This window comes from Lycorma delicatula, chromosome 10 (assembly GCF_047948215.1).
Source record: "Lycorma delicatula isolate Av1 chromosome 10, ASM4794821v1, whole genome shotgun sequence".
Classification (NCBI taxonomy): domain Eukaryota; kingdom Metazoa; phylum Arthropoda; class Insecta; order Hemiptera; family Fulgoridae; genus Lycorma; species Lycorma delicatula.
The window spans coordinates 19,505,295-19,533,048 of record NC_134464.1 but is presented as its reverse complement, the minus strand read 5'-3'; the positions used below and the strand labels follow the sequence as shown (position 1 = coordinate 19,533,048).

Sequence of the window (27,754 nt, the reverse complement as noted above, 5' to 3'; positions counted from 1 at the left end):
ACTGCAACATTAAGTTATCATTGGAGTCTTCGTTTGATAATGCGATATTATTTTACTACACCATTTTTTTTTTCGTATTTTTTAAGCCGTTTAAACAATTTTAATTCAATTTTCTTATCCGTCAGTTATCTTATAAAATTATATGAAGGTTTTTACGTTTTTTTAATATATATATATATATATATATATATATATATATATATATTTAATTTATAAATTATATACAGCATTCGTTTATTAGATCGTATTTGTTTTTTTTTTTGCGTATTTGATTGAGTTTTAATACAAGAAATGTTATATTTTTATTTATAATTTTTTTTTACTGAGATTACTCTACATATTAGCACCAATAATTATATTTAATAACAAAATAAAAAGAAGAATTCTTTTTAAAGTCTTAAATGGTATATATTGAAAAAATATATGTAGATATTAATTTAAAAAGTAGGCCAATTATGTTTTCAAAGAGAATTTACTTAAATAATAATAAATATGGAATTACTAGAACTGGAATCTATATTTAGTAAAATTGTGTTTTTCTTTTTCCGTAACAAATTCTAGTATGTGTAAAAAAAAAGTACTAGAATCTCAAAGATTAATTTTTAAATTTATTTTATGAAATAGCATTAAAAATATTGCTTTTTTTAACTCGTACAAAGATGAAATTTATTAATCTTCATAAGAACATCGGTGATCAGGAATAAATTTAAAGGAAAAATTGGGCTCTCTTGCTGAGGTATCTTTGTTTTACCGAAGTAAGCAGAAATTAGCACTAATAATTTTTACTGGAATTACCACGGCTAATGGAAATGTTAATTATTGTTATCTAGCCAGAGTTAAGTCGTATAGAAATGCTAATATATCTGGTCTACAGTTGCTCATGCATTTTGTAACCAACAGTCTCCCATAGATTTCAGAATTCAAAAATATACTCGTCTTGATAATTTTTGTTAATTCTGTTAAAATAGTGTCTTAATCTGTTATCGTATATATTTTTTTAATTTAATTTACAGAAGTAGAATTTTTTAACATAAGAAATGATCATTGCAGTTTGTCATTCGTTCCCGACTATTTTTGACCTTGACTGTACAAGTTACCACCAGCTCTTTCTCTTCTTAATCTGTTTACTTTAGATGTATCGACTTCTTCACAGATTTTTTAGATAGTTCTGATATAATTCACGTAGGTAATTGCATGTTATCAAGGATTCAGATTTTATTCCAAATTTGGTGTTCGAAATAAAATAAATTTATTTTTCCTTTATTTCTTTTAGTTCCTTTTAAGTACTTTTCTAACGTATTCTAGTAAAAAGATAATTTTATTAATGCATATTGCCTACTTAAACGAGCTTACTTTGCCGGTGGAATCAGATTATTTTAAAAACAAAACGTTATCTAGTCGTAAAAACAACTTAAAATTGCAAAAAGGTAGTGTTGTAAAATCTATTATAATTTTTTGAAGAGCTTATTTCCGTTAAAAATTATTGTGAGGCATTTTCTAAAGAATAATTAGTTGTGTAATTTGGTCCCTGAATAGGACAGTAAACTGCATTCTGCATCCTCAACAACCTGATAAATAATTCCTTTATATTAGGAACATTTCAGTGATAGACTGTAGTTCCAGGATAAACAAATAAAAGTATTACTCGTCAAAGTTTAGAAAGCGAAAACATATAGATGCGCAATAGTTCTACCTGGAAGGGCTGAAGAAGTATCGGCACTGCTAATACCGGGTGATTCAAAAACTATTTCATAAATTTAAAAGCATATAAAAATTTATTGAAATAAATGATAGATTAGGTTGAGCTCTCATTTCATAGAAAAACACATCAGGTTTGTCATTTAACATTCACTTTGGTTCGATACGACTTCCATTTGTAATGTGACATATGTCCACCTGAAGTCGATTTCATTCCAGGCGTTAATTCGAAGTCTTAGCACAACAATATCAGAAGGCAAAGCCGGTAAGATACACATAAACCCGATATTTAATGAAAGTCCACAAGAAAAAATCTAGTGGAGTCAAATCTGTGCAGGTGTCCATGCGATTGGACTTTCATGACCAGTCAAGTATCTGAGGAAACGAGTACCAAGAAAATCTCTTAATTTCTGGATGATTGTAAGGTAGTGTCCCGTCTTACTGATAGTAATGGCATCCACCTCGGTCAGCGTCGTCTAACTGAGGAATTGGAAAATTTTTAATTTTGACTAGATAAAAATTATCATTTACTCCCTCCTAGAAGAAGGACGGGCCGTACAGTATTTTTTTGCTTAGGGAACTAAAAACGTTGACCTTAGGGCTATCACAAATGTATTGCAAACTTTCATGAGGGTTTTAGCTACCCCATATTCGGTAGTTATGGGTATTCACCTTGCCACTGATGTGAAAAGTTGTCTAATCACAAAAAATTACATTGTCTGCAACTCTATCCATCATTTCCAGACAAAATTTAAGCCGAGCAACTTTGTCATCATCTGTAATGTGTTGAACCACGGTTAGTTTGTATGGTTTCAAGTAGAGTCGTTTATGTGATTTGTGCCAAAGAGTAGTTGCGGAACACACGTCGAGTTCATTTCTTCGGACTACGAACAGAGCTTTCTCAGAGTTGTTCCATAACAGCTTCATGGATACATGGGCGTCCCGGTGGTTTTTCATGTTTAACAGAACAACCATCTGTTTCTACAAAGGTTTAGTGCCAAGAGTATGCCTATTATGCCTACTAAGAGGCTCTCTACCGTACTCTGCAAAAATTAGGTTGAACTGCAGTTGCTGACCTCAAATCGTAAAAGCAAAACATTCAGCGAGCCTGTTCTGCACTATAGTAAATGTATCCATTTTTAACAACACTGATGACAGCTCTGGTGGCTATATTCGGTATTAATGAACGATGAGAGTCAAAACTTGATGTGTTTTTCTATGAAATGAGACCTCAACCGAAACTGTAAGTTGTCTAAATAGATTTTTATATGCTTTAAATGTTTTGAAACCCTTTTTGAATCATCCGGTAGCAGGTACATCAATCCATCCTCACCCTGAGAATCAACTTAGTTTTCTCAACATTGACGAGTAATAACTGGGTATTTACAAAAAGTTGCTCCGTATTATAAAATGAACCTAAACCAAACTGTTAGAAATCTTTTTATGTAGAATATTAGTACGCACCTGATTTGTAATTTTTTTTTAATATTTAGAATTATCTAAGATTAAAATAGATTAACTTTAATTCATCCATAAAAAAATATTATTTTTATAATATTAACATTATTTACACAATCTTTTTAACTGGTGAATTGGAAACAGTTGTGCTATTGCAAAAAGTGTAATTGTTAATTTTTAGATTTAATTAATTAAACTTAAAAAGTTAATTTTATCATATATACAAAATCTGATGTGGAGATCACGACTTCCTTGTACCCTTGTACGCCTATTAAATTACATATACACTTTTTTTTTAATGAAAAAAATTTTATTTCATTAATAACTTCTGGTATTTTTTCTTTTTATTGTTGTTATTGAATTATTGTTTATTGTAATTTTTTTTACAATCAGAGTTTAATAATTATTAATAAGTCAATATATTTAAATTTTAAAAAGAAAGGAGATGAAGTCTGATTTGAATCGATATGCCTTCCCCTTGTAAGATCCAAATATTTCAATAATTAAAATTTTATTTCGCTGTAACTCTGAAACCAAAGAAAATAAGTACTACTCACAGAACAGCTCTCATGAGGGCTTATTACTACGGTTAAGAAAAATTCCAAAATCCAACTTTTTTGGATTTTGGGCTTTTGTGAACACTTTTGTTCCAGTCGATTGCAATAATAGGAGAGGTGCACAACTAGATGTTACAACAGTTTTAAATCCAAACTTTTAACAGCCTACGGCTAATCGTTTTTGAGTTATGCGAGATACGTACGTACGTACAGACGCCACGCCGAAACTAGTCAAAATGGATTCAGGGATGGTCAAAATGGATATTTCTCTTGTAAACCGAAATTTTTCGCGATCACAATACTTCCTTTACTTTGTAAAAAGAAGTCATAAGTAATTATCAGTAGTAAATATGTTGCCGAAAGACATACTTAAATAGAAATACTTCAATCAACTAAGAAAATAAATCCTGTAAAACGAAAAATTGTTGTTGTTGAAATATATATATATATATATAAAATAGGAATGTTTACTTGAACCTTAGAAACTACTCTTTGATTTTTGTAAATTACTCTTTAATTAATGTATGTAAATCATTAATTTTCTTTTCTTCGACATAAAGATTCTGTCAGTTGTCTTGTAATGTATTTTCATATCTTTTATGTGAACTATGCTTTTGTACAGATACATTTATCTCGATAAATAATAAATATGTTTCTGGGCATAGAAGCACTCCCTGATTTTAGGTAGATACGAAAATAAAATAAAACTATAATAGAAACCTGGATAAATGATGTTTGTCATTTAAGTAGCAAGGTAAAAGAAAAAACATAACGAAGGGTAAATAGAACTTGTTTTTCAACACAACAGTTTTTGATCAAAAATCCATTACGATTGATTATTATACTTTTGAGTATGATAGTAGACCGAATCTGACTGGTTCAGGATAATTTATTTAAATTGTTTACTTTATCCGAATTATTCCTAGAGATATCACTCTTCGTGTAATTAATACTTTTTAAACGCTTATGGGAATTACCCACCTAGAAATTGTGATACCAAATTTGAGGTTAGTCCAACGATTTCAAAGTTAATAAATAATATTTTTCTGTTTTGTTCTTATTGATTTTTTTTATCATGCGACATCCTTTAAGGGTTATGATGCCGAAATTAAAAAAATTCAAATTCTTGCAAATTCATTTCCTTTTAATATTTTCGAGGAGCTTTTTTTTGCATTCTTCCCTTTTATTTTAGTGGGAAGATTTTTTTAATAATTCGGTAATTTTTATTAAAAATAACAATTTATGAAAATATTAAGTAATGGATTCAAAATTAGTCCCTTAACCGTAGTTAACTATATATGCCGAAGTATATAGTTACACGAAATTAAAAAAATTACTTTTTTTTTAGCGGTGATCATTATAAATATAAACACAAGGATAATTTAACATTTTTAATTTACCAACTATCGACGTACTTCTTTCGTTTCTGTTTTAGCCTCCGGAACCACCGTAAGGATGAATGAGGATGATATGTACTAATGTAAATGTCGTTTTGCACAGTCTCAGGTTGACCGTTCCTGAGATTTGTGGTTAATTGAAACCCAAATAACATCGGTATCCACGATCGTCTAGTACTCAGATCTGATATACTTAATTCACCCTTATTTAGCCTATTTTAAAATGGCGCCGGAATTTTCTTTCTTGTGACTCAATCGATCAGACGTTTCCGTTAACAATTTTTGTTTTCTTCTTGTTTATCCTCCGGGACCACCGTTAGATATTGCTTCAGAGGATGAGATGAATGATTGGTAGTGTGTAAAAAATGCCATGCCTGACCGGGATTCGAACCCGGGGACCTCCGAATGAAAGGCCGAGACGCTAAAAAATTAATACTTAATTCATTTAACGTGTTTTTCATCAAAATGTGATCGTTTTAAGTTTTTTTGTTGTCGATTCAATTATTTTTTTTTGGATCGGGTTAAATTATTTTTGCCGTAAATGATGTACAGTTTTAATTAAAAGTTATGAAGAAATTCATAAATAATGTATAAAAGATTTTTGTAGCCAGAAGGAAATATCAGGCTATTTTAATTTAATATTATTTGAATTTTCTAATTTTTGGGAGAAAGTTTTGTTGTACGCTTTGTACAACATACTTTTTGATTCTTCTCTCTCTATAATTCTTCATTATTTTCGTTGAATTTATTTATTATTTTTTTTATTATATATCCTTTCCTTTGTTTGTTGTTGTTTTCGATTATTTATTAAACAATACTCTGTTACCTAACAGGAAAGTTAAATACTACACTTATGTATTTATATTTCTGTACTGGAATCATTTTTGTATAATTTATCTTAAAATAGAAGAAAAAGATTGTGGTGTTATACACAGTACAATCAGAAGTAATTATGATGTATATTTAGGTCGATAAATATAACCTGTTTAACGTGTGTACTTTATAACTCTTATAGTTTATATTTTTATATTCCTTTGCCTGTACGGTAATTGAGTACCGTTAAAAAGACTTCCGCTATTTAAACTATTAAAAGAGACAACATAATCAGTGTAACATCGTATGTACTTATATACTTTAGGTTATTACAAGAACATCTCCTACTTTAAAATAAAGGCCTGTCTAGTCTGAATTGCTCGCTTGTGCTGGTTGTTGCTTACTAGAATCGAGATTCGCGTGCGTTGTCTGAAACGTCTGAGACGATAACAGGTATTCTTAAGGAATACCTTATATTTTAATGTCTGTCGATCTCTTTATCTTTCCAAGACTCATTATTTTTTATAAACTGTATTTATAATTAATTATTAGACATCGATAATTACTGCAGGACTTAAAAAGATGTCTAAAATAAAAATAGAAGGAAGAATGATAGTTAAAAATAATAAATAATACTTTTCAAACACTATAAAACCTGTATTTTTACTGGTTTTTAAGATTCATAAATATTTTAAAAAATGAAGTAGCAGTTTTTAATATTTAAAACGTACGTTAAAAAACTCAACAGAAATTTCTTATTCAAATTAATTACTACGACTTCATTGCACGCCTCTTATATAATATTGAATAAAATATACATTTATTTCATGAAAGATAGTGACTTCGTGATTATTAAATAAATCAAAGAAATATCTTCTCCTATAAACAAAATTCAAAGGACACGATTGAGTATAATATCCTTCATTAAAGTATGTTTAATGAATTTTAAATTAAAAAAAAAATAACAGAGGTATTAGTTCCATTAACAAATTTCTGTTGTATCGTAATAAAAATAAAAATAATTGTATATATTTATATTTGTTCCACTTCTCCTTCTAAATTACGGGATCGTTTTCAACCAAACTTGGGACAATTATTACTTCCTAATTGAGCAACAATACTGTGAGTCTTAGACATACCTACCGCAACCGCTGCGAGAAGGATGACTGCTGAGTACAACCTTAAAACATTATAAGGGTTTAAAAATTATAATCGATTAAAATATATAAAAGGTTATCAATATAGAATATTTTTTAACTAGAACTTCTATACCAATTTGGAATTTTTGAAATGTTCGTAAAACATTCTGGAGCATTTATAAAATAGATATCTCGAAAGCTTCTTTAGCAATATAAAAGGATATCTGAATGTGTCGTGTTTCGGTTGCTTCAGAATCAACTGTAAAGTTTAAAAAATTAAGATCGAAATGCGAGGTGTAAAACTTAGTTTCGTATTAGTGACTGAACTCAAATCATAGTTTTCAGTGAAATTTCGGACAATTTTATCACTGAGAACTGTATAACCTAAAAGGAAACATAAATCTATCAAACAAATTAACACGAAAGCAAAGAAAGCAAGAAAGTGGCTGTTGCGAGCAGACGGAACTGATGATCAACTGTTGTCAGTTGATTTCTAAACCTTTGCTTAACCATGATTAATCTATCTGATACCTTGCAGTATCGCCCGGCTTTTTCCATGTGTACATTCTTCTACTATGATTTTTAAACTGAGTCTTGGCAGTTACTAAATTATACTTCGTGCAAAAGTTGGTCCCCTCTTCCATCCCTTTTGCCCAGTCCGTATTCATCCCCAATATTTCCTTCCTTGCCTTTTTCAATGTTTGCATTCCAATCTCCGACTATTATTTTATATTCATCCCTTTTATGTGAAGAATTGCTTCATATACACACACTATCTCTTCATCATCGTGGGTACTTGTAGGCATATAGACGTTAACAATTGTTGTCTGCTTAGGTTTTGATCTTATCCTGATTACAATGATTCTATCGCTAAAGTTTTTGAAATACTCTAATCTCTTTCTTATCTTCTTGTTCATTACGAAACCTACTCCTACCTGCTCTTTATTTAACGCAGAGTTAATTATTCTAAAATCACCTAACCAAAAGTCGTTCCTTAGTAATCCCTACCCGGAGATCCAAATGGGGAACTAGTTTACGCTCGGAATATTTTACCAAGGAAGGCGCCTCCATCTTTGTTACATGAAAATGCAGAGAGCTACATTTTTTTGGAAAAAAAACAGCTGCAGTTTTCCATTGATTTCAGCTACGCATTACTCAGAAGATTGAGTGATGTTGATATGGACATTTAATTCCTCTACATCCTTCAGACCTACCGCCCTTAACAACTATTGAATCATTTCTTAGCTGGCTCTCAACAGATACCTCTCCGATAGGTCGCACCTTTGGTCCAGCTACTCAGTATCACTGAGCACTCAAGGCCTCTCACCATCGTCAAGATCTCATGATTCATTAGAGTGAGAGGCGTTTTATTATTTACAGTGGCAGACTGGTGTAGTCGCGAGGATTAACACAGCTGGTACCGAATCGACCGGGCGATCGAGGTCGAGATCCAGGCAGATCGAGATACTTTTTTAAACTTTAAATATTATTAATTTATTTAATTTTATCGCTTACCTGTGATGTCACAACATAGCAGTAATTTAAAACATATTTTTTGAGGTGGGGGTACAATTTTGTAAACCTTTTTCTCAGTTTTTGTTATTTTTTATCGTTAACTAATGTGCGTAAGTAAAATATGACCTTAATTAGGCAAAATCTAGAAATACTGAGGGTGACCTCACTCTACAGCATCACCCTCTTGACCTTATAAGTTGAAAATTGAAAATTTAATGGCACCAATGATCCATATATAAAAATGATCTAACCAAGTTTGGTCAAAATCGGTTGAGTAGTTCTGGATGTTGGTTGATTTAGAGGCCAACGTCAAGCACACACGCGAGCATTAACATCCGGAAAATTTCCATCCGGTTTTTTGGGTTTCTTAAATATTAAAACGTAAAGATCCGGTGAAAACTACATATCCCCAAACTTGACCGATTACAATACTTTCCCTTCTAGACATATAATTCTGCTATAGCGCTATCTAGACGGGAAGGTAATGCATTCGATTGTTGCAGATTTCACTTTAAGTTAAATTCTGGAGAATAGCTTTCTTGTATAAAATCGTTATTTTTTATTATAAACTAGTCGGTCAGGACGAAGGAAGCGAGCCGTTCCCGTCTAATCAGAGAGCTACGCCTCCTGGACTCCGACTGTATTCATTATCCTTATGCTTGTGAAAACGATATTGATAAATAATAATTAAAATCTATTCAATTTATAAAAATTACCAGAGTAATTTTTTCAGAGCAAACGTTTGGTCAGCACAGGACTCAAAAATTTGAATCATCTGAAGTAGGCAGGTTTAAAAATAGTCGTTCCCCACCTTAAAAATAGCAATTATACCCGATTACCTGTCCATACGGGGAAAAAGGTTTTGCACGGTTCTTTAGCGTATCTGAAAAATACCACGAGGAGGTGACCCGTAAAACTTCGTTTCTCATTTCATATTTGTTTTTTTTTTATTTTATTTTATGTTCTTTAAACAAATACCCGGAGTCAGGTGAGTCAGTCGCGTCGCACATACAACAATGACAGTGACTGTGTTGGTGTTGAGCCGCCATGCCGTACCTATAAAATTATTTTTCTCGATAACCGAAAGAGATTTCGAAATAGACATACAAACCAGTTTCGTATAAAATTTTATTTCAAATACTGCATGTGGTTTCCAAAATGATTTGATCAACGGTTTGGCTACAGTTTGGTTACAGCATCGATCAAGAACATATTCCACTTTTAATCGCAACCCATTATTATGATCACCATCTTGAAATGGTGAAACGCTTCGTAACGCCAATAGTCATGTGTCTTTCCGAGGTATAAAATTATGTTCATCCAAAATTTCAGCTCAGTCGATCGAGTAGTTTTTGTCTGAAAGTGTAATAGACCCACTAAATTTTTTTATACCGTTTATCACATTTTTAGTAATTTTTTTGTGTAAATCGTGGTCAGTTTTCGTATTTAGAATTTATTAATAGTTTTGATTTTTAAAATTGTATTTAATATATTTCAGTTAAGGCGACAGAATAAACTTAATGATATTAGTTGTATATATTTCTTGTTACAATTAATAATACGACGCAAGAAACTAATGAACGACAAGGATAGATCGTTTGACAGTGCTTTACAAATTTACCTTGATATCTTTAAACGCAACCAACAAGAAATGTTTCGCGTCAATTAACATACAACACTTTACTTATCAGTTACATTGTAGTTGACGTTTGACTGCGTCCGGTGGTGTGGTGGGACGTGATATATGAGAGGTGGTGGTTATCGAGACGTAGCAAAGGGGTGAGGGTTGTTGTACGTGTAAATAATGGTGGGCGGGGTTGAATTTCTCCACGTGTTTAGTTGTGATGGTGGGGGAGTATGAAATGAACTTTTTTGCTTTGTTTTTTTATTTTTGATTGACGTTTCCTTTACATATCAGTTTGGTTATTAACCGCCCACCATCCACTAATCCAAATAAATAAAAAAAAATAATTGCAATAAATCAAATATAAATATGCAATACCTAAATATCATTTTATGATATTGCATTTACAACACCACCAACCACCCACCCAGTATCCGTTGGGTACGACTGCGATTTAGGTTTAAGAAGATCCTGCTTTTCTTCATCCACCCTCCCTTAATTGCTTTGACAGATCCTTTAACTGCAGATTTAATCTCTGCCATTAAAAGAAAAAATAAATAAATAAAAAATAAAATCACTAACAAAAAACGAAAAACATATGAATTAATTAATAAACTTAAAACATTTACTAGCACGACACACATTACAAAAGGAAACAATCGTACCATTTTTGCCGGGTCACGCCAAGAGTTAAACTGAATCAGTTTATTGAAAATGGGAAGTAAACATTAGTATCGAATATTAATCAACAATGTGATACAAAAATTACTTTGGTATTCTATGAATACGTATAAAATAACTAAGCTGTTAATAAATTATTATAATTTTTAGGATATAGGCTTATAATTTATTCATGATGTTTATAATTACAAACATCATGAACAGTACTAATATCCAATGCAAGTTCATATAAATATAACTCAAATGAAATATTTGAATAATCTTTATTCGTATAAATTGGTCATTCATATTATTATTCACTTTATGAATGGAGTGTAATAATATAGTGAAATATCTTTATTTGCGGATCCCCTATTCGCGATTTCGTTATCGCGGTGCAATATTCTGCGAGGTTTTTTTTTATATTCGCGGCTAAAAATTTCCGTATTCGCGTACATTACATTATGTAATCACATTTAAAAATAAAAATGTTAAAAAATTAATGGGGCAGGTAGAATATGATGGTGAAGAGGTAGAAAATACGATCCCTGGAAAACAGTTAAATGTCAAAACGCTTACCGAAGGCATTAAATTATCCCGTGACCTTTTCCAGTTTTTTTATAGATGCTCATCCATTTTTGAATACAAGCTTAATCTGTAAGCGCAAAATTGAAGATGCCATACAAGAATACTAAAAATTTACACGGATTTAAAAACAAGAGCGAGACAAGAAAAAATTACAATTTTTTGTAAAGGCAATCCAAAATACTGCAGGTCACTTTTGTAAATTTCCTTTAATGTAATTACAGTTTTAATGTAAGTAGTACTGAAGTGCTGTTTTTTTTTGACATTTTAAAGCGATTACCGATTAGGATTTGAACATGCAACACCGGTTTCTAATACAGTACATACTGTACGTACTTTAATGAGTTTTTGAATCGAACAGTTCGGCAAGTGCTTACGAGTAAATTAGGAAATGTATACATTTTGTTAAATATTTTTCGTATTAGGTACCTATGTACTGTACTAAATAAACCTGTGCTTATGATTAATGTTGCCGTCTGTATTTCATCAATAATATTGCCCTAAGTATGTACGCATGATTTTTTTTCCATTTTACATAGACCCTAACCATTCTTCCTTAAATGAGTATTATTTCCGTTCTATATTCGCGGTTTTCTGTATTCACGGTATTTTTACAGTCTCTCACCCCCGCGAATAAGGAGATTTTACTGTAATCTATTAATACAATTACAAAAGAAATGTTTGTAAGTACGCTAAATATTTTTAAAGAGATTATTATCTGAAATTAAACAAAATGATAATAAATTTTAATTGTGGAAAAGATTTTAAGCTAAACACTCTGCATTTCAGAATACTCTTGTTTCTGAATCAGCCTAATGTTATGAGAAAAGAGTAACTGCCTCGTGCGAGCAAACTTCATTGTATGCAGTAAGTATATGTAAGTTAGTACGGGTGACGCACTGTTTTTTAACCTTATATCTCAGGATTGACCGAATCGATTTTCTTTAAATTTGTCTCTTTAAGGGCAATTAAATTTAAGCAGTCTTGACCCCTGCAATATACTTCGGACCAAAAATAAGAAGCAATCTTTTTCATTAATATTGTTGAAGTTACAGTATAATTTTTCAATATATTTAAATAATTTTTTCAATTTATTAATTTTTACTTCCTTATACGAAGTAACGAAGAAGTATTGTGATCGGGAAAAATTTCGGTTTGCAGATTTCAACGAAATATCCATTTTGACCATTCCTGAACTCATTTTAACCAGTCTCGGCGTGACGACTCAACGTACATATGTATCCCGCATAATTCAAAAAAGGATTAGCCGTAGAATTTTGAAATTTTGGATTTAGGACTGTTGTAACATCTAATTGTGCATTTCCCCTTTTGATTGCAATCGACTGGACCAAATCTGTCCAGAAAAATCCAAAATCCAAACAATTTTTTTTTCCTTAACTGCAGTAATAAGCCCCTCATTGAGAGCTTTTGAACGATATATCATGAGTGTTTCTTATTTTCATTGGTTCCAAAGTTATATTCAAATAACATTTTAATTAATAAAATATTTGAATCTTATAAGGGGAAGGCACAACAGTTCAAATCCGACTTCATATAGGTTTTTTTTATAACTTTTTTCTTATTTTTATATGTTGATTTAAAAAAAAAATTATTAATAACTATTAACTTCTGATTGTAAAAAAATTTTAACAATAAATAATAATTCAATAACAATAAAAAAACTAGTTATTATTTACTAAGTTATTAGTAAAATAACATTTTAAGTACTTTCCATTTTAATTAAAAGATTTTTACAGAGGTTAATAATTATTAATAAATCAATATATTTAAATTTAAAAAAATATTTATGTATATGAAGTCAGATTCAAACCGATGTGTGCATGGTTACAGATCCGACACGTTCTCACTTACACCACATACCTAATTGAGTGACGTAAAACAAAATTATTATATAAACTAATATAAAATTCTAATACGGACACTACAAATGCCATGTGGTGTCCCACATCAGATTTTTCAAAATTTTCCCGATAAAGTAAGGGAGCCGCAATGTCAAAAATTTGTTATTTGAAATTTGGAAATTTTTATACTTAAATCTTATTTTGGTAATCCGCGCTTCTCTTTCTGTTAAGCCTCCGGAACCACCGTAAGGTATTAGGTTAGAGGATGAATGAGGATGATGTGTATGAATGTAAGTAAATTGTACGGTTGTACAGTCTCAGGTCGACCATCCTTTTTAAGATGTGTGGTTAATTGAAACCCAACTACCAAAGAGCACCGGTATCCACGATCTAGTATTCAAATCGGTATAAAAGTAAATGCCTTTACTAGGATTTGAACTTTAGAACTCTCGACTTCGAAATCAGCTGATTTGCGGTAAATTCACCATTAGACCAACCCGGTGGGTTTATTTTTGTTAATAATTATTAAAAAAAAAACCAGTAATAACGGGGGTCCCAAAATTTAAAAAAATTCGGAGAATTCTTTTTTTGTTACTTACACGTACAAACATACTTTTATAATGAAAATAAAAATTATACTTCTAATGATTGAATTGCAAAGACTTTACGACGAAGGCAGAAAGATTTCACAATGAAAATGTTGTGTAAGTTAATGTATGATTTGACCGGCGTATCCGGGAATGTCGTTCAATACTTTACCGGCTTGTTTTTTTTCTTTTTAACAAATTCTGCTAAAATTTCTCATAATTGAAATTTTAATAACATTTTCAATATTTTTTTTTTTTAGTATTGAAATTAGTACTTGTACTTAACATGCGAAAGTAATTAAATTAGCTTTTACATATTTGTGTTAGACCGATTAAATATGTTATTTTTATATTTATGTCTTTCTTTTTTCAGGGCTATATCTATAACGGAAATTAGTTGGCGCCTTCTGTCCAAGGTAAGAGAAACTATTTTATTTATTATTATTATAGACTAGTGAAGCTAAAAGTTACAACTAAAGCGGTAAGTCTCCCCTGTACTAGTTAATGGTGATGAAGTAACAAAACCTTACTACATGGCATTCAGTTTTTTTATACGCTATACTACATAATTGGTTTCCCAATACTACTCTGCTGTTATAAGTACGGTTAGAATATAAAAGAAAATTAATTAATTTCTAACATTGACGTAAATTAATATGATATTATAGGCGTACGATAATCTTCTCTCATTAAGTCAGTTAGATGGAGACGTAACCAGAGGAAACATTACGATTATTTAATTTTTTTTTTAAAACGTGTTTCTTTAATTATTATTCGAATTGTTGCGATAGAAAAACGTTAGCTTCATATTTCTACACGTAATTCTGAACAAAAAATACTTTTTTTTTTAAAGGTAAATTTGCTTATGAGGACTGTCAAAGACATCAAGCTCATTTATGGAATAATTAAGAAAGTTTGTGGTTTAATTTTACGCCGTCGCCGTCAAATTAATTAATTCAAATACACAGTTCATAGGAATGTGCCAATCTTAACGAACCCCATACAATTCGTTCATGATGTTTATAATTACAAACATCATGAACAGTACAAATATCCAATGCAAGTTCATATAAATATAACTCAAATGAAATATTTGAATAATCTTTATTCGTATAAATTGGTCATTAATTTTATTATTCACTTTATGGATGGAGTGTAATAATATAGTGAAATATCTTTATTTGCGGATCCCGTATTCGCGATTTCGTTATCGCGGTGCAATATTCTGCCAGGTTTTTTTTATATTCGCGGCTAATAATACAAATCCTGTTCGTAAGGATTTGTATTGCGATGAACTCCCCCAATGTTCATCATACAAACAGGATATATAGTATACATCATAACTGTCACAGAAATTTACTCTAATAGGGTGATTTTACGTAGATCACGGTCTAAATAAAAGAGACTAGTATGTGACACAAAAAACTTCTCTTTCACCTTAATTGAGTTTTAAGTCATATTTAACCTATTCCCTTTTAGTACCGTTTTTAAAAGTTTCAAATTTTATTTAATAAAAATTTGTAGGTATCAGTGGCGGATCCATCAACTGAATTTTGGGGGGGGGGGAGGCATTGGTGGCAAAGCGAGAACTATTTGGGCAAATAGGCTAACATATAAGAGTAATCGGGACGTAATATTAAGTGCTCAACGCCTAATACTGTTAACGATAACGGTCGGTTACCGTACTATTTCACAAGAGGCAGTCTTGCTGATTGGAGGCGTGAAACCGACAGACTTGATTGCGTCTGAGAAGCAGCAGCGTTATGTTGCTCAGAAGTCCGGTGAGTTGACTTCGGATAAAGTTCGAGAAATTGAAAAACACGGCACTACTTTGTGGCAGGCCAGATGGGATGAGACAGATGGTGGACGTTATACGCATGATCTCTCTCCAAATGTTGGTTTGCGGGACGCCTCTTGGGTGCACCCTAATAAATATGTGACGCAATTTCTTTCCGGCCGTGGTGCTTTTAGGGACAAACTGCAGAAATTCGGCCTGGTAGTTTCTGGGGTGTGTCCTCAGTATGGACAATTGGACGACACCTATCGTGTTCTTTATCGAGTGCTCGAACTATGAGTTAATGCATACGGAGACCATCTATCGGCTTGATGTTATCGGGTCGGCGTTGGATCTCCGTGTAAACTGGAGGAGTCAGGCCGACTGGGCAGTAGTGGACAGTTTTATACTTTTTTTTTGTCTTCAGTCATTTGACTGGTTTGATGCAGCTCTCCAAGATTCCCTATCTAGTGCTAGTCGTTTCATTTCAGTACATCCTACATCCCTAACAATTTGTTTTACATATTCCAAACGTGGCCTGCGTACACAATTTTTCCCTTCTACCTGTCCTTCCAATATTAAAGCGACTATTCCAGGATGCCTTAGTATGTGTCCTATAAGTCTGTCTCTTCTTTTAACTATATTTTTCCAAATGTTTCTTTCTTCATCTATTTGCCGCAATACCTCTTAATTTGTCACTTTATCCACCCATCTGATTTTTAACCATTATAGCACCACATTTCAAAAGCTTCTAATCTTTTCTTTTCAGATATTCCGATTGACCAAGTTTCACTTCCATATAAAGCGACACTCCAAACATACACTTTCAAAAATCTTTTCCTGATATTTAAATTAATTTTTGATGTAAACAAATTATATTTCTTACTGAAGGCTCGTTTAGCTTGTGCTATTCGGCATTTTATATCGCTCCTGCTTCGTCCATCTTTAGTAATTCTACTTCCCAAATAACAAAATTCTTCTACCTCCATAATCTTTTCTCCTCCTATTTTCACATTCAGTGGTCCATCTTTGTTATTTCTACTACATTTCATTACTTTTGTTTTGTTCTTGTTTATTTTCACGCGATAGTTCTTGCGTAGGACTTCATCTATGCCGTTCATTGTTTCTTCTAAATCCTTTTTACTCTCGGCTAGAATTACTATATCATCAGCAAATCGTAGCGTCTTTATCTTTTCACCTTGTACTGTTACTCCGAATCTAAATTGTTCTTTAACATCATTAACTGCTAATTCCACGTAAAGATTAAAAACTAACGGAGATAGGGAACATCCTTGTCGGACTCCCTTTCTTATTACGGCTTCTTTCTTCTTTTCTTCAATTGTTACTGTTGCTGTTTGGTTCCTGTACATGTTAGCAATTGTTCTTCTATCTCTGTATTTGAACCCTATTTTTTTTTAAATGCTGAACGTTTTATTCCAGTCTACGTTATCGAATGCCTTTTCTAGGTCTATAAGTGCCAAGTATGTTGGATTGTTTTTCTTTAATCTTCCTTCTACTATTAATCTGAGGCCTAAAATTGCTTCCCTTGCCCCTATACTTTTCCTGAAACCAATTTGGTCTACATCAAATTGGTTTAGAGTTTTATACTGTACTAAGCAAAGGAAAGAATTGCTGTGGGAATCTGATTGGATTTTTCTTTTATTTTGTTTTTGTTAATGTTTGTTTTATAAATTATGTTTTTTCCCTTTGTTTTGTTTCAATGTTACTGTGTTATTATTGTTCCGTGTAATATTTTTATGTTTCGTGTTTGTGTTAAACTCACTTTTACCTTCTACGGAGTTGGTAGTTCAATTCCTTTGTTTAGTTAGGTCCTTTCAGTCTTACTTAAGACTCGGCGAGATGTGTTTTGTTTTGAGTTCATTAATTAGTAGTACACCGATGGGAATGTCACTCGTGGCATCCTGGCCGAGGCGGACTGGAATATGTCAAAAGCCGAGGTTTTGAAGATAACCTCCGGTAAAGCCCAAAAGGGCTGTATCTTCGTATACATTTTAATCCAGTATATTAATAATATCCATAAAATCATGTATTGATATACATGATTATTTTATTATCATATTGACTACTTTATTTTATAATATTTTAATTCTGCTGACGATGGTTTAAGAACCAAAAGATTTTGAGTTTTTTATTTTAATTGCTGGTAAGTTGGATTTATTAATTTTATGTATTTATTTTTTTATTTTTTTGTTAGATCATATCAGCAAACCATGTTTAAGATATTCTAATGAATATTCAAGTCATTAAAGTTTGTACTTAACCGGAAAATCTCCACTCGTACATCTATATACCCACCGGGCTAGTCTAGCGGTGAACTCGTCATCACAAATCAGCCGATTTCAAAGTCGAGAGCTCGAAGGTTCAAATCCTAGTGAAGGCAGTTAGTTTTGTACGGATTTGAATATTAGATGGTGGATACGGGTGTTCGTTCGTAGTTCGGTTTCAATTAGCGGTTCAATAGAAAAAAAAAGATGCTACATCTATATATATTTTTGAATTGTTTTTTTTTTGGGGGGGGGAGGGGGAGGGATGAAATATATCTGAAAACCTTCTCAGTTATTCCAAGAAAAATGGGTAAAATTTTGGTTTCGATTGATCGAGTAGTTTTTTTGTTTATCCCGAACAAACAAAAACCCTCTTCGTCTTTATATAAAAGTATAGACAGATATGACATAGTTACATAAATAATTGTAGTGGGCGGCTTCTTAAAAAGGTTGGATCATTATTTTTTATGAAGTATTTTTGGGTGTCAGGTTGTATATTCTATTACTTTAAATGATAATAAGTACGGATAAAATTATTTATTTATTCATTTCTACCTACGTACAATACACGATTATGACTGTAATTTTGTATACACGTACTTACAATTTACTATTGACAATATGTTAGTTATCATATCGCATATTATATAAACATATATATAATGAGCGGTATACTGTCTAATGGCGCATAATGTACTATTTTTATGCGCCTCATAACAATAAACATGTCAAAATATGGACACTTCTTTTTGCGCAACTTATTCGTCGTATAAAAAAATAATAATCGTAGAATTGAAAATAAGAATAAAAATAAATTTTTTATTCAGCGATGATGTAATTATGATGTCATCTTTTTTTTGTAAAGTTCATAAAAGTTAAAGTAAAAATACACGGATGTATTTCTTGAGAACTTTAATGCATATTCATGTTTGAAGTGAAACAAGTTTCATAAATGATTATCGGTAAGGTAAACGCTTAAGTTATTTGCGTTTCCTGTTGTCTACGTTATAATAAGCTACGAAGTCAAGTTATTGTTACCTTGAAAATTTCCTTTCTTACTTTAGCGGTAACTTTTATATGGACATAAAAGTCACTATTTTTAAATGTATATGTGAAATATTTATTGCTTTTATTTATTTATTATTAATCCTTTCGTCTAATTCTCTGCGTTTGAGTAATTTTTCGTGTCATTCCTTCACCTGTCATTTTTATAACTTCTCGTTTTTATAGTTTCTTATCCTTTTTTATTTTTATTCAATTTGTAACGTACCGGTTTTATTATTTTTGTATCTTTTATCTTGTTTTTAATCATTTTTTTCTCAACGATCATGTGCTTTGATTTATTCTGAACGCTATTCGGTTTTTTAAGTTTTTTACACATTTTTTGTTTATTATTATTATTATTTTTGAAAGTGAGACAGTTAAGTAGTTTTATATTCCGGAAGTCTCCCGGATATCTACTTCTGTCGTGACCTGGAATAAGTACTATCCTTGTGCATATACTACTATAACAGTGTACGTAAAGTTATCTTACTCCCGGAGTTGGCCTGGGCCAGAATCATTTAAAGTTTAAACGCCTCATAAAACTTTTCCATCTTAATGAACAAACTAAGATAAAGATCGTTCGCTAACACCTTGTAAGATGTGAAATAATGGTTATAAAGGAACTTAATTAAATATTTTAGTAGTAAATATTTGTAATTAAGATTTAAGTATAGATCTCAATCTGTCGACCTCCCATTCAAAAAGACAATTTATTCTACGAGACCCTACACTGCAAGTTCTCTTTGCGTATGACTGGGTACAGTAATAAATTTAAAGAACGATTACTTTTTCTGATATTATATCCTTCTATTTTACAAAGGATAGACAACGAGAAATAAGCGAAATTATATTTGTTCCGTCCCATGGTCGCTGTGTTCAGTTAAAGAAAGTTATTTTAATTATTTAATAAACGCTTAATTAAAAATTAATTTTAATAAAATCTATTAAAATACCGTTACAATATATGAATCTAGTAAATAATATAGACTAAATAACTTGCCGTTCGTCTTATCTTTCAGTTATTTTCCCTATTTGAAGAAATTTTAAGTAGCATAAATTTATCGATTTTACTCAGAAAATAGTTTTTAACAATATATTTATATTAACTAATATTGTATGGATCTGAATTAAATAAGCTGTTTATTTAATTAGTGATACTTTTTTTTACAAAAAACTGATGTGGACACCACATGACTTCCTTGTACGCCTATTAAATTACGTATACGTACGTAATTACATGTACTTTTTTAAAAGTACATAAAATTTTATTTCATTAATAACTTCTGATATTTTTTCATAATTTTTTTTTATTGTTATTATTGAATTATTATTTATCGTAAGACTTTTTTTTTACAATCAGAAGTTAATAAATTATTAATAAATCAATATATTAAAATTTAAAAAAAAGTTAAAATAAAAAAAAAGCCCTCCCCTTACAGAATCCAAATATTTCATTAATTAAAATTTTATTTGTCTATACCTCTAAAACCAAGGAAAATAAGTACCACTTACGATATATCGTTGAAAAGCTCTCAATGAGGGCTTATTTCTGCAGTTAAGAAAAAGTCCAAATTCCAAGTATTTTTCGATTTTGGGCTTTTTTTGGACACTTTTGGTCCAGTCGAATGCAATCAAAAGGGGAGGTGCACCAGTAGATGTTACAACAGTCCTAAATCCAAAATTTCAACATCTTACGGGTAATAGAGTTTGAGTTATACGAAATACATACGAACGTACAGACGTCACGACGAAACTAGTCAAAATGTATTCAGGAATGGTCAAAATGGATATTTCCGTTGAAATCTGAAAACCGATATTTTTTTGTGATCACAATACTTCCTTTACTTCGTACAAGGAAGTAAAAATGAATTCAAAACACTTTCTCTCAAGTTTAAACTTTCATTCGATCATTTTCCTATTACATGAAGTATCTTTTATATTTCATTATGAGACATTTTTTTCTGCATAGAACTCTATGCCCAATTACATTTATTTTGAGTTAATGTTTTTTGCAAACCATTTATATACAAATATCAACGAAACAGATATGATGAACAAAATTTATCACGACTCAGTTTTAAATAGTATTCTTAACAGTGTAGTATCTTACTGAATTTATCCTGTATAATTCTTTGTAGCATAAAAACAGTATGTCTCGTATTAAAATCTGGAATCAACCAAGTATCCCACGTTGCTATTCGATTTTTTCAATCGAAAACACACGGGACTTTGACCTTACTTGACTGGTTCGCCGAATGAGATTGAACCATAAAAAATTTCAAGTTTATCCACCTATGCTAAGAGTTTGAATGAAAAAGAAACTTTACGTAGTACGCAAATTTCGAATGAGAGTTTAATTCACAAAGTAGTGTGAACCACAGTCATACTTGACCATAAATAATCGTTTTTTATTAAAAAAAAATTATTACTTATTTTGAAAAAAAAAATCCGGAAACAGATTTCCGTTTTGAAAAATCGTGATTGTATGCGTGAGCAGTTTTCAATATACATATATATATATGAAATAAATCATGAAAAATACTTGACGGTATGTGTTTTATATACATACGAGGTGTGTGAGAAAAGTAATGAAATTGGTAACACTGCGAGCGATCTGGCCACGCTGTGTCTACCGGTCTGTGCTAGACCGGTTTGTTAATCCCTTCCACATGCTCAGTACGAGTTTCAACTCCGTTCAACCAACACATTATTTTTGACAGCGCCATCAGTGAAGTTGTGTTTTTGTTGTGTGTTACGAAAATGGAGCATCGAAATTTAGAGCAACGTTGTGCAATCAAGTTTTGTGTTAAACTTGGGGAATCCGGGAGTGTGACCTTTGAAAAGTTGAAACAGGCCTACGGGGAACATTGCTTATCAAGAAAAGCAAAGTTTTATAAGCAAAGTTTTCCGCTGGCCCAAATCATTTTTGGAAGGCCGAGAACACGTTGAAGATCAACCTCGCTCAGGGAGACCTTCAATTTCAAAATCTGACGAAAACGTTGAGCGTGTGAGGGTTCTTGTTAGATCAGACCGTCGTTTAACAATAAGGATGAGAGTGAACACAGCTAAATTTAAACACTTTCACCGTACATCAGATTTTGACAGATAATTTGGACATGCGAAAGGTTTGTGCGAAATTGGTGCCGAAAAACCTCACAACGGAACAGAAGGACAGTCGAAGAAACGAGTGCGTTGATCTTCTTGATAGGATTGTCAATGATCAAGAATTGTATGATCACAGGTGATGAATCCTGGATATTTGAGTACGATCCTGATACAAAGCGGCAAAGCGAAGATTGGTACACTCCGTCATCTCCTGCTCAAAAGAGCAAATCCAAGATCAAAACCATGCTGATTTGCTTTTTTGACAGTAGGGGTATTGTGAATAAAGAATTTGTTTCTCCAGGACAAACTGTCAACCAAGTGTTTTACAAAGGTGTCCTTGAAAGGCTCAGGAAAAGAGTGTGATTCGCGTGAGACCAGACAATGCAGACAAGTGAGTGCTTTCATCATGATGATGCCCCGTGTCACACGGACATTTTCATCATGGAATTTTTGACCTCAAAACGCATTCCTACGGTTCTTCAACCCCCCTATTCATCTGATTTGAGTCCTTGTGACTTTTTCCTTTCCCCGAAATTGAAACATATCTTAAAGGACGTCACTTTGGAATCTCTGGAGAACATTCAAAAGCTGGGACCGACCAGTTAAAAGCCCTACCAGTTGAAGCCTTCCAGCGCTGCTCACATGAGTGGGAACAACGACTCCGCCGGTGTATAGCTGCCCAAGGAAACTACTTTGAAGGGGATAATATAGTTGTTTGAAAAAATAAAAACTTTGGTAAGTAAAAAGTCAGTCCCATTACTTTCACACACCTCGTATGCCTATACCTATGTATACCTCGTATACCTATGTATAAAACTTTGAGACTCAAAAATCTCCAAACTACTACATCAGTTTCATTGAAATTTAGATAAACATGTTGCAAATTGATGTAAATTGGACGAGTCGTTCTTGACCGATCAGCTCAGTCGGACCGACCACTTTTCAAGTCTTAATATTATATTAGTTGTTACTGTGGGACTTCTTTAATCCGCTCCAATAAGGAAAGAACAAGAATACTAATCGAAAAACTGTTTTGCGCATAAGATTACATTTTTATTCAGGATTCTTAAACACAATTCATATATCCAAAATCATTCATATTTATTTAATAAAATGAACTTGAAGGTACAGAATGTGTCGAAAAACCCTATTTTAAAGATTATAGAGGTAGCGTCGCCGCCACTCTATCAAGTCGCCATAGTTGCAGAGGGGGACTGGCGACGTCACTCGATACTCTCTTAAAATGCTGTGTTTAGCTCTTATTCTTTGGTATGTAGGAAATCAGCAGTCGATGGGGGAAAACACTGCGCCATTATTTCAGGTTAACGAATTGTTTTTGAATTTATTAAACTTAAGTGATTTATGATTTATTAAATAATTACAAATCTTGTTAAAAAATCTTATTAAAGTTAATATACACTGTTTACAATTTATTAAACCATGGTGGTTGAAGACAATGTCTTCAGATTAACATAAAATATATTTCACTAATTAACCTCCATTTAGGCACTATTTTTCCCAGCATCATTTAATCTGTCGGAAGATCTATGAGGTAATTAAAAATTAACAAAACAGAACGCTGAAGGATTTTTTCTGCAATATTCATGATTTTACCCGCGGAAAAGAAACCCCACGTAATTATAGCCTCGATCTTCCGATGACATTTTGTTGTGCACGGATGAACACAGTTGTCTCGTGCGCGTTCTTTCTTGCGGTATCTAAACTTATAGTTTAATGTAGCATCGTTTTCCAAGGGAGATAAATTATATATACCCACGGCTGTTGCTACCCGGATCTAGTAAATGTCCATAATGAAATCCTTCTGGTCTTTTTTTAAGTTAAATGTAACGAAAAAGCAGGAATTATTATGAAATAAATAAAAATTCATTCTTTTATTTACCCTATGTACAAAAAAGAATATTTATTTGTCATAATATCTCTTGGATGAGGTGTGCAGTATTGATTTAAGGCTATAATCAAAGAGTAAAAAGTACAGTTTTAGTTTTGGGTACGGCCATACATTGATCTACTATTTTTCCGTTTGACAGCGTCACTAGCAAAGACAGCTGAACAGAAAGCCTTCTATGTTTTTTGAGTTCGTGAATGTGAATCTGTAAGTACAATTCAATGTACGTTCCGTAGAAATTTCAATTGTAATCCTCCGAATGACAATAACATTCGTCGATGGCATAATCGGTTTGAAACAACCGGATATCTGTGTGAAGGGAAGTGTACAGGGCGACCGAGGGGTCTGAAAAATTGTTGAGTGGAACAAAGAATCTTTTCTGCGTAGTCATAAAAAATTCGTTAGGAAGGCCGGTCGCGGATTTGTAATGCCGGCGACATTGTGGATTGTTTTATGTGGATTGTTTTATGAAACGCTTATATATGCGTCCATACCGTTTACAGCTGTTTACAGGATTTGTAGCCAACCTACAAGGCAATTTGTGCTGACTTCGCGATCGAAATGTTCCAGCATGATGGTGACTTTAGTAAACTTATTGGGTTAAGTGATGAGTTAACATTTCATTTTCCTGAAAAAGTTATAGAGTATATCTGTTACAAACTAGTAACACTTACAGTGCGAAACGGGTTCCCAAAGTTATATGTTTTTTGTGCAATATCGCGACGGCAAGTTTTACAAACCGTTCTTTTTCGTTGAAGCGAGCGTGGCTGGATATGCTGCGTACGCGGCTCTTAATTTGACTGTGCAAGATGGACCCGAGAATTTTATTTGGCAATATTATTCGCCTCCTCATAGGCATAACTCTGTCCGGGATCGGTTGAATAACGTTTTCCCCGACCGCTGGATCGATCGGCACTGATCAGTGATAGAGCTTGTTTGCGGAAGCCTCCAAGATCATCTGATTTGACCCCTGTGATTTTTTTTCCTTTGGAGTATTCTAAAGGGTCGTGTGTATACCTCCGTTACCTGCTGATTTACCCGATTCGAGACATAGGATTGAAGCAGCCGTCCCTTTTATTTTTAGACATGCTTATAAAAGTCCGGGACGAAACTGTCTTATCGGTTTGACTTGTATTATGTGACGAACACTTGTAGGGAAAAATTATAAGAGTTACTCTTTCATTTTATTTGAGATTCATTACTATAAATCAAAGTTAATAGATACTATTAAAACCTCAATATTGGTTTTTGTATATTCTATGAAATCCACATGATATCACTGTGTGTTAAATCTTTTATATGGAGTTAAACAAATAAACACTTTACGTTCGGCTTACTAGGTGGTGATTACTTTAATAATAGGGTTCACTTAATAACTTACTTTAACACATCCATATGTGTTTTCCTTAGGGAAATTTCTTTCAATTCTTGAAATGCTGCACCTTTTTTATTATTTTCAAATTGTTTTAATTTTTTTAAACTGATTCCTTGAAAAAAATAATAATGCAGTACGTTGTTAAAGAATTTTCATGGTATTTGTAATAGAAAATGTAGGAAAATACGATGTTTAAAATTACAGCCTTAGGCTACGCGTCGTTATTGACGGCAAAATATAAGTAATATTTGTGCAATATATATATACGCACGTGTATGTGAGAAAGAGAGAGAAGTTATTCATATTCACATTAACCTACTACAACTACTTCTGTTAAATAAAGACATCATTATTTTTTTTTTTTTAATCTTGAACAAATTTTAATAAGTTGAAAAATTAAATATTTCTTGTCATTACACTTTATTTGCTTTGTAATTGTCTAGGTTGCAAAAATTACATCTTCGGTAATTGTGTGCCTGAACGTCCTCAACCTTAATATTTTTAAAATTGAAGTATATTGAAAAATATGTTATAAAATTAATAAAAATACAAATTTCAAAAGTCGGAAGAGTGAAATTACTTATTTGGTAACCTAATTAGTATTTTTCCTCAGAATCTGTAATGCTGTTCCTTCCTCAGAATTTGTAGCTGTTTTGAACTACTGTCATTACAGATTCTGATAAAGAATACTAATTAGGTTACCAAATAAGTAATTTCACTCTTCCGACTTTTGAAACTTTTATTTTTATTAATTATATAACATATTTTTCAACATACTTCAATTTGAAAAAGATTAAGGTTGAGGACGTTCAGGTTCACAATTACCTTAACATTTTTTAATACGAAAAAATAATGGTACTCTTAGTTGACAAATTTTAAAATGGCGGTCGTTTCAATTTTTCAATCTTAAATATCTTAGGAATTATTAGATTATCAAAGTGTATTGTATTATAAAAATTATGAAGCATTTTTTCGTGAACAAAACGACACCTTAGCCGTAAAAATCTGACGACAAACCACACAGTTACTGAAAAAAAAAACCTAAACCGATATGGCAGCCATCTTGTTTTTTATTATCGTAATTTAATATCGTGGTATCTGATTAAAATTTTAAAATTGTTAAAATTAAAATTAAGTTGATTAAAATTGATTTTTGCTAAAATTCTGATTAAAATTAGCAATCATAAAATTTGATTTATTTATCAACTGAATCATGATAATAAAAAAAAACAATGTGGTCGCCGTATGGGTTGAGGTTTACTTTTTACAATAACTCTGTTGTTTGTTGATGGATTATTACAATTAAGTTTTTTGTTTTATTCACAAATTAATGTTTCATTATTTTTACAATACACCACAATTTGATAAATATAATAATTCCTAAGATATTTAAGACTGAAAAATTGAAACGACCGCCATTATGAAATTTTCCAACGAAGAGTATCGTTATTATCTCTCGTGTTAAAAAATGTTCGTTTAAAATAAAGTACAAAATTTTATTGCGTTATCTCCAACCGTTCTTGAAAAACAATTTTTTTCTTAAAAAATGCAAGATGACGGACAACAGAAAAATATGCGTTTTCGATCCCATGTTCACTGGACATTTTTTCTTTAGTATGTTAAGTAGAATTACTTTGTAGAGTTTGGCCTGTTCGTAAAGTTTACGCCTCGCCTACTTTTTTGTAGGTGACTGAAGGCGGGCCTACGGTCTGCCGCGAAAATGTTACATGATTTATGTTTCTTTACACATGATTTTGTTAAATGTTTTTGCCAATTGTAACTGAATAACGTTTATGGATTTAGCCTACTGACAACAAAAACTTTTGCAAAGAAAAGTTTCAAAATAATGTAAAAAAAAATTGCAACACCAACGAAAAAATCATAAAAAAAACGTATGGTAAATTTTCTGTATTTTTTTCAACATAAAAAAGATACTTTCCAAAAAAAAATAAAGCAAACAAATGCAATTTTCTACTTTGTTGCATTTTGTGCCAAGAAGCGCGCTTTATTCAAAATAAAAATGTGAGCGCATACAGCAAACAAACCAACGCACCTGCTTCTTTATTTTGATTTTGATGATATATAATAATTCTAATCTCATTCGATCGGTAATTTACGAAAATTATTGTGTGTGTGTGTGTGTGTGTGTGTGTGTGTGTGTGTCACAAAACCAAATTTAGTATTTATTTCTGTGGAAATTAAATAAAATCAATTTAATAGATACTTGGAAGATTATAGCTGAAGATATTTTAGAAAGCCTCTTGAGATAAAGAAGCGTGTACTTGCCAGTACGCTTCGTGTACCGTGTACTACGGAACATAACGGTAGGCGCGACGCGATTCATCGTTCCACAAAGTAGATAGTAATTTC

The 27,754-nt window shown here is 31.8% G+C and overlaps 1 protein-coding gene across 2 annotated transcripts in view; it reads left to right on the top strand.

Annotated features, from left to right (window-relative positions):
- The window catches only part of ko (Stork-head domain-containing protein knockout), a 678,389-nt gene that overhangs the window by 231,751 nt on the left and 418,884 nt on the right, over window positions 1-27,754 (top strand). For both annotated transcript variants that reach the window (XM_075376680.1, XM_075376679.1), the window contains exon 2: window positions 14,269-14,311. The gene's annotated coding sequence lies outside the window, so the exon portion shown is untranslated. The remainder of the gene's footprint in view (window positions 1-14,268; window positions 14,312-27,754) is intronic.